At 39.9% G+C, this 9,298-nt stretch overlaps 1 pseudogene; it reads right to left on the bottom strand.

Annotated features, from left to right (window-relative positions):
* Window positions 1-6,715: 6,715 nt before the first annotated feature.
* On the bottom strand, window positions 6,716-9,071 carry LOC114101881 (heat shock protein HSP 90-beta pseudogene; annotated as a pseudogene).
* Between the last annotated feature and the right edge of the window lie 227 nt (window positions 9,072-9,298).

Below are 9,298 nucleotides of genomic sequence, written 5' to 3'. Positions count from 1 at the left end.
AGTGCCAGTTAGATTCCCTCCGGTAAGAAAGATAACTGCAAAGGTTACAGTTTCCTTGTGGTCTAGGAAATGAGTCATTTTGTACTGATTTAGCAATCCTATTCCAGTATTTTTTTTTTTTTTTTGCCTTCAGTGACTATAGATACTTCTGTCTCAACTGTAATCCAATGAACCAGGTTTACCATCCTGCTGGTTCCCTTATTAAGAGTTGATTAAGTCTGTAATACATTCATTCTATATTTGTATGACAGGTATATTTTTAGTGTTTTGGATTTTTTTTAATATTTATTTTTAGTTCTAGGTGGACACAATATCTTTATTTATTTTTATGTGGTGTTGAGGATCAAACCCAGTGCCTCACGCATGCCAGGAGGGCACGCTACCACTTGAGCCACATCCCCAGCCCTTGTTTTGGTATTTTTACTTGGCATTCTAAAGTTTACATGGTTAACCACTATACTGGAATGAACGAATAAATGAATTAATGAATATTGAATCAGAAAATATATATTGATCATGTGTAAGAAGAGAATGCAAACTACAACCAAAACCCACTAGACCCTTAAAGAGTACTGAGTAAAATTGTGCAAAAGAGCATTATTTATCTTTGCACTAACTCCAGACAAAGGCACAGAACAGCGAAGGCTACTCTGGGGACTTCCTGTCTGGTGTTTTCTTTGGGAGACAGATCTTTGAGCCCAAGCCTGGGGCTTACCAAAGAGCTAGGCAGTAAGAGTGAACTATGAGTCTTTTGAAGGGTACAGCCTCCTAGGGATTCTGAAAAGAGAAAACAACACATTTACCAAGGGCCCAGTGGAAAAAAAGTACCCCAATTCAAGACTACTAATAGAATGTGTTTCATTATTGCTTGGAATACAAATGGTGGTTAATAAATACTGAATGAATCAACAAAGTACCTCTCAATGTAGAGAAGTCACTCCCACAAAGAATAAAATTTGACCCAATTCAATTGAAGACATCTTTTAGGGTTATAAAAGTTATTCCCTTTATTTGGGAGAAGATTACAACACACATACTTAGTTCCATGTCACTGCTAATAACTTGTTGATGGTACTAATGGAGTACTTAATTATTTGGGGAAGACTATGAATGGCCTATTTTTCAAGTGTTCAAAAATGGAGACAAACATTAAAAACTCATTGCATTTCTCTGTTTCTCTTCTGGGGTAGTTATGGGTATTTCTGGTTTCTATTTGTAGAAAGATAACAGTAAGAAAACTAGGGTGGGGATGGGGTGAGCAGGAAAAAAGTGAGAAAGCACAGTCCTATGACACAGTTCCCAAATATACATCAGAGAAGTAGGAAGAAAACGCAAGAGTACCAAGAAACCACTTCCCTCCTCCCAGCCATGCAACTTTCTCCTGATTCATATGCCTGTGGACTCTTCACCTGTGGGGCTTTCAAAGGGCTAATTACAGGTGAATACATTTTAAGAAAACCTAACTATAGACTACTGGTTCACACACTTTGCTGTATATCAAAACCACCTGGAGCACCAAGAAAGAGCACAACAGACTTCTGGGCTCCTTTAAGGTTAGGACCCAATCTCTTTTTGTCAAGTATGACATGTGATTCTGACCCACATGCAAGTTGAAAACTAGTGGTATAGACCACCTAATCCTGGACCAAAACTGAAACAGAAAATAATTATCAGTTTATTGCTGAGAGCCATAGCCAAGTAGGAATGACATGGCATTTTTAATTGAAAGGTGACCCTGCTCAGGGATTAGGGTGGCTCCAGGTTTAGGGTGGATGCTGCTGGATTAGGGTGCCTCCAGGTTTAGTGTAGATCCTGCTGGATTAGGGTGGTTCCAGGTTTAGGGTGGATCCTGCTGGGAATAGGGCGTATCCTGCTGCCTCAGACGCCCACTCCTTGAGTTCCCGTTGAGTTCTCGCGGGGTTCTGAGAGTATTTGGGACGCAGAGCCCGGTGGAGGAAAATTTTTCCCAGAACGTGCGTGTAGAGTGCCGGTGAAAGTTCGGGAATAAAGAGTTGCTGTTTGAATCTACAAGGCGGTGTGGTGGCTCGGTTATTTTGTGCCCAGCCAGACTGCGGCAGTTTATCATATATTTCACCATAGGATTTTTATAACTTACAGCTTTTTCACATTTCCTAAATAAACTTGCATCATGTTTAAATATAGTTTTAAATGCCTGCTGTGTAACCAGAACACCTTTGGTTTAAAAATCCTATCTCTTCCCTCAAACAACTTAAGGTTTTCTTAAACAGTACTGAATCAACAAACATTTGTATGCTGCTAACAATGTGCCAGACACTGAAGATAGAAAGACCTAGTCCCCATCCCTTAATATGTACGTAGTGGAGAAAACAGTGATCCATATTGTTACAGTGATAGCTCTTACACATTGAATGCTTTCTCTGTGTCAGGCTTAGAACCAAACACTTTACCTGGATGGGTAGTTTAAATATTTTTAAGAACCCTATAAGACAGAATCATTATATACCTCAATTTATATTTGAAGAAACAGAAACACACAAAGTTAAAAATAAAAAAAATTTAAAAAAAAAAAAACTTATTCTAGTAGGTGACTGCATCTTTCATCCAGTCAATCATTTAATCTACCAGTTGCTTAAACTTAAACAAAACATAATCCGATCTGACCTAATTTGTTAATTTTATCTTTTAAACTAGGCTCATTGTTCACATGATAGTCTCTTTCACTCTGTTCACACCCTAGCACAAGCATCACCACCTCAGTGAAGCCTTGGTTGGTCATTTCATCTCAACTAGCATCTTGTCATCCACCAACAACTACCCTATTACTAGTTTACTTAGTAATATTTGCCGGTAACTGCAATAATCTTGTTTTGAAGTTGTTTAGTCTTTGTAGATTTGTGTCTCCGTGTAAACTATGTAACTAATGTTCTCCATGATAGCATAATGATAATAAACATAATTGAAAAAACAAAAAAAAAAACATTATCCATTCTGTTCACTGATGAATGGATAAAAAAACAGAATATTACTCAGTTAAAAAAAGGAAGAAAGTATTGATATACACTATAACATAAATGGACCTTAAAGATATTATGCTAAATGAAAGAAGTCAGAGATTCCTATGATTCCATTATATAACTAAAAAGAACAAATTTTAAAAAGAATAGGCAAATCCATACATAAATAAAGTAGATAAGTGGTTGCCAGAGACTGTAGAAATGAGGAGTGACTGCTAATGGACACAGGGCCTTCATTGTTGGGTGCTGAAAATGTTCTGGCATTACCTAGTGGTGATGGCTGCACAGCACAGGAATATAGAAAATTTGTTTAACTATACATTTTTAAATGGCAAACTTTGTGGTATGTGAATTTTTATCTCAACTTAAAAAGAAAAGAGAGAAACCTACCCAAAGCCATGCAGCCACAGACCTGGACACTGAACCAAGTCCAGCTTCCTGAAAGCCTGTGTGCTTATCACTGCACTACTAAGCCTCCCGAAAGGAAAATCAACCAAGAGCCACATGACTGTCTAGGGACAAGATGTGTGCAGAGGCCATGGGAGCCAGTGGGAAGCTCTGCCAAAATTCAGTTGGGACAGATTTCCAACAGGAAAAAATTACAAAACAATACTAGACAGCACCTGACCTGGGGCTAGGTGGAGAACATAGACCACAGGAAAAGCGTTTTAGAGAAGGAAGAGCACTTTAGGCAGCCCAGGTAGTTGGAAGTCTTTAGGAGAAAGCTGGCTCTCAGCCAAGTTTGAGAAAACTGAGAAAGGACCTCACAGACAACATGGGCAGAAATGCTATCATACCCCTCCATCGAGGAAGAAGCAACACACAATGATTGATGGGAATAAAAGCTCTTCAAACTGTGGTTCTGATCAAAGCACAGATGCTTACACTAAGGTCTCCATGACCCATCTCTGCCTGGGCTTGTGGGGAGATGGGATTACCATCTACAAAGACTGTAAACTGTTTGCAATATTTTAATATATGCATATATATTCATTTTTCTGGGAATTGTCCATAGTTTTCAAAGAATTATATACTCCAAAAAATATTTAAGAATTTCCTGTTTAGAGAATGGCTTTCAAGGGGCTGGGGTCATGGCTCAAATGTCTCGCCTACCATGTATGAGACATTGGGTTCAATCCTCAGCACCACATAAAAATAAAATAGAGAGAGAGAGAGAGAGAATGGCTACCAAAAGTGTATGTTCCTGGGCAAAGACAAAAGGGGCTACATTAATATGGGCAGAAGACATGAAATGATATTGAATTGGGTTGTTATTTCTTTTTTTTTTTTTTTAGTTATTTTTATTTGTTCTTTTTAGATATACATAACACTAGACTATATTTTGATATATTTATATAAACATGGGATATATCTTATTCTAATTAGGATCCAGTCTTATGCATATGAACAATGTTGAGATTTCACTGTGGTGTATTCATACATGTACATAGGAAAGTTATTTCACATTCATTCCACTTTCTTTCCTATTCCTATCTCCCCTTTCTTCTCTTCATTCCCTTTGTCTAGTCCACTGAACTTCTATTCCTCCACTCCACAACGCCCCACTTTTGTGGATTAGTGCCGCAGTCTGGCTGGGCACAAATGCCGCAGTCTGGCTGGGCACACAATCACGAGCCACCACACAGCTTGTAGATTCAAACAGCAACTCTTTATTCCCGAACTCACACCAGCCGTCTACAATCACGTTCTGGGGAAATCCACGTTCTCTGCCCAAATCCACATTCTCTGGGCTTCTATCTCCAAAAAATATACTGTCTGAATCCCGTGAGAACTCAAGGGGAACTCAGGCAGCAGGATACGCCCTATTCCCAGCAGGAATAATCTTAAACCTTAAACCTGGAACCTAAACCGGGAACGCCCTAATCCGCCTTGGTCCTTGAGCAAGGTCACCTACATTCAATGTCACTGCAACATGGGGTACGCTGGCAAGGAAATTGTCATACCTACTTGGCTAATGGCTCCCAGCAGATTAGCATACACATATCAGTGAAAACATCTGACTTTGGGTTTGGGGGACTGGCTTATTTCATCTAGCATGATAGTCCCCAGATAGTCCATCCACTTACTTGCAAATTTCATAAAGTCATTCTTCTTTATGGTGAGTAACATTCCATTTTGTAGATATACCACATTATCTTTATACATTCATCTGTTGATGGGCATCTAGGGAGGTTCCATAGATCACCTATAGTGAATTGTGCAGATATAAACATTGATGTGGCAGGGTCATTGTAGTATGCTGATTTTAAATACTCTGAATATGTACCAAGGAATGACATAACTGGGTAAAATGGTGGTTAATTCTTACTTTTTTGAGGAATCTCCATACTGCTTTCTGTAATGGTTGCACTAATTTGCAGTTAGTGTACCCTTCCCACCACATCCTCGCCAACATTTATTGTTGCTTGTGTTCTTGATAATTGCCATTCTAACTGGAGTGAGATGAAATCTCAGGATAGTTTTAATTTGCATTTCTCTAATTGCTAGAGATGTTGGACATTTTTTTTCATATATTTATTGACCATTCATGTTTCTTCTTTTGAAAAGTGTCTGTTTATTTCCTTTACCCAATTGTTTATTGAGTTATTTGGGGTTTTTTGTTTTGTTTTGTTTTGTTTTGTTTTTGGTGTTAAGCTTTTTTAGTTCTTTGTAGTATCTCCTGGAAATTAAACCCTTCTCTGAGGTGTGGGTGGCAGAGATTTTTTTCCCATTCTATGGGCTCTGTCTCCATAATCTTTTTTCCTTTGCTGTGAAGAAGTTTTTTAGTTTGAAACCATCCATTTATTGATTTTTTTTTAATTTTACTTTTTGTACTTTGAGAGTTTTATTGAGGAAGTTGGTTCCTAAGCCAATATGATGGAAAGTTGGGCCTACATTTTTCTCTAGTAAGTGCAGAGTTTCTGGTCTAATACCTAGGTATTTCATCCCCTTTGAGTTTTGTGCAGGGTGAGAGAGGGGTTCAATTTCATCTTGCTCCATATGGATTCCCAGTTTCTCCAGCATCATTTGTTGAGGAAGCTATCTTTTCTCCAATGTATGTTTCTGCAACCCTTGTCTAATATGAGATAACAATATATGAGTTTGTCTCTCTGTCTTCAAGCCTATTTTGGTGTTAATACCATGCTGTTTTTGTTACTGTATTTCTGTAGTATAATTTAAGGTCTCACTAAGAACTGTATTGTCTATTCTGAGTCTCTTATTTTCCAAATGAACTTCATGACTGCTTTTTCTACTTCTATGAAGAACATCAATGGAATTTTAATAGGAATTGCATTAAATCTGTATAGTGCTTTTGGTAGTATGGCCATTTTGACAATATTTATTTTTCCTACCCAAGAACATGGGAGATCTTTCCATATTCTAAGGTCTTCTTCAATTTCTTTCTTAAGTGTTCTATAATTTTCATTGTAGAGGTCTTTCTCCTCTTTTGTTAGATTTGTTCCCAAAGTTGGTTGGTTAGTTGTTTTTGAGGCTATTGTGAATGGGATAGTTTTCCTAATTTCTTTTTTTTTTTTTTTTTTTTTTTTTTTTTTTTTTTTTGTATAAAACTGCATCTTCTTTATTTTGCATACTTTAATTGTGGAACAAAATAAAACAAAAACACAATACAACATCCAACCCTGTGGCCAAACTAGGTAGGGGATGGAGGGCTTGAAGCCCTTATTTCCTGCCTTAATTAAGATGCCAAGGACAGGAGAAAAAACCACTATAACATCAATCAGCAGAGGAAGCCAGGTGGGAGAGGGCCACTCAAGGCTACTGTGGGAGCCACGGGGAAACTATACAGAGGGCAGATTTCTCAGTAGCAACTCCTAATCTACTTCTTCCATGTGAGATGCATCCTCATCACCCTCGAGAGGGGGTATCTCTTCAGGAACAGCACTGCTGGGTTCCTCTGCTGTCACTTCATCTTCATCAATGCCTAGGCCTAGCTTTATCATGCAGTGGATGCGATTGGAGTGGGTCTGAGGATCCTCAAGGGAGAAGCCAGAAGAGAGCAGCGCAGTTTCAAATAGCAGCACCACCAGGTCCTTGACAGCCTTGTCATTTTTATCTGCCTCTGCCTTTTGCCGCAATGTCTCCACAATGGGGTGATCAGGGTTGATCTCCAGGTGCTTTTTGGCCATCATGTAGCCCATTGTGGAGTTGTCTCGAAGTGCCTGGGCCTTCATAATCCGCTCCATGTTGGCTGTCCAGCCATAGGTGCTGGTAACAATGCAGCAGGGTGAAGACACAAGCCTATTGGAGATTGTCACCTTCTCAACTTTTTTATCCAAGATTTCTTTCATAAGCTTGCAAAGGTTCTCAAATTTCGCCTTGCTCTCCTCCATTTTCTTTTTTTCCTCCTCATCCTCAGGTAGCTCCAGGCCTTCCTTGGTCACAGAGACCAGGCTCTTCCCATCAAACTCCTTGAGTTGCTGTACGCAGTACTCATCAATAGGCTCAGTCATATATACTACCTCAAAGCCATGCTTCTGCACACGCTCCACAAAAGCAGAGTTGGTCACCTGCTCTTTGCTTTCACCAGTAATGTAATAGATGGACTTCTGTGTCTCCTTCATGCGAGAGACACTCTGACAGAGAAGTCATCTCATCTCCAGACTGAGAGGTGTGATAGCGCAGCAGCTCAGAAAGGCGTCGCCGATTAGTAGAATCTTCATGGATTCCAAGCTTAAGATTTTTAGAGAATGCCTCATAGAATTTTTTGTAGTTCTCCTTGTCTTCTGCCAACTCGAGAAGAGCTCAAGGCACTTCTTCACAATGTTTTTGCGAATAACTTTCAAGATTTTGCTCTGCTGGAGCATTTCTCGGGAGATATTCAGGGGCAGATCCTCAGAGTCAACAACACCACGAATAAAATTGAGATACTCTGGTATCAGCTCATCACAACTGTCCATGATGAACACACGACGGACACAGAGTTTGATGTTGTTCTTCTTCTTCTTGTTCTCAAAGAGGTCAAAGGGAGCCCGCCGAGGGATGAACAGCAATGCCCTGAATTCCAACTGACCTTGACTGCCAGGTGGTCTTCCCAATCATTGGTTAGGCTCTTGTAGAATTCTCCATATTCTTCCTGAGTGATGTCATCAGGGTTTCTGGTCCAAATGGGCTTGGTCTTGTTCAGTTCTTCATGATCAATATATTTCTCCTTAATCTTCTTTGTCTTCTTCTTCTTATCCTTACTAGTGTCATCCTCCTCATCTGAGCCCACATCTTCAATCTTGGGTTTCTCCTCATCATCTTTATCTTCCTCTTCTTTCTCACCTTTCTCTTCCTCTGCCTCATCATCACTGATTTCCTTCTCTCGTTCCTTCTCCAAATAAAGGGTGATTGGATAGCCTATGAACTGTGAGTGATTCTTCACCACTTCTTTGACCCGCCTCTCCTCCAAGTACTCTGTCTGGTCTTCTTTGAGGTGGAGAATGACTTTAGTACCCCGGCCAATGGGCTCACCATGATCAGCCCGCACAGTGAAGGATCCCCCAGCAGAAGACTCCCAAGCATACTGTTCATCATCATTATGCTTTGTGATTACAACCACTTTCTCTGCCACTAGATAAGCAGAATAAAATCCAACACCAAATTGCCCAATCATGGATATGTCTGCACCAGCCTGAAGAGCCTCCATAAATGCTTTAGTTCCAGACTTGGCAATGGTTCCCAAGTTGTTTTTGAGATCAGCCTTGGTCATGCCAATGCCTGTGTCCACCAAAGTCAGAGTCCTTTCCTGAGGGTTGGGGATTATATCAATTTTCAGCTCTTTACCACTGTCCAACTTGGAAGGGTCTGTCAGGCTCTCATAGCGAATCTTGTCCAAGGCATCAGAAGCATTAGAGATCAATTCCCGAAGGAAAATTTCCTTGTTGGAATAAAAGGTATTGATGATTAGAGACATGAGTTGGGCAATTTCTGCCTGAAAGGCAAACGTCTCCACCTCCTCCTCTCCATGGTGCACTTCCTCAGGCATCTTGAGAGAGAAAGGATTGCGAGTGTTAAGAGAAGGGTGGGCCCGAAGAGTGTGCGACTCGCTCGCGACACCTAGGCAGCGTGGGGGTGACTCAAAAGAGCTCCCTAATTTCTCTTTCAACTGATTCATCATGGATGTATAGGAATACAATTGATTTATGGGTATTAATTTTGTATCCAGCTACTTTGATGAATTCATTTATGAGTTCTAGAAGTTTTCTGGTGGAGTATTTTGGGTCTTCTAAATATAGGATCATGTCATTGGCAAACAGAGATCATTTGAGCTCTTCTTTTCCTATTCATATCCCTTTCTT

The sequence above is a fragment of the Marmota flaviventris genome, chromosome 15 (genome assembly GCF_047511675.1).
Source record: "Marmota flaviventris isolate mMarFla1 chromosome 15, mMarFla1.hap1, whole genome shotgun sequence".
In the NCBI taxonomy this organism is placed as follows: Eukaryota; Metazoa; Chordata; class Mammalia; order Rodentia; family Sciuridae; genus Marmota; species Marmota flaviventris.
Note: the sequence above shows the minus strand (reverse complement) of the source record. Positions and strands in the feature narration are given on the sequence as shown.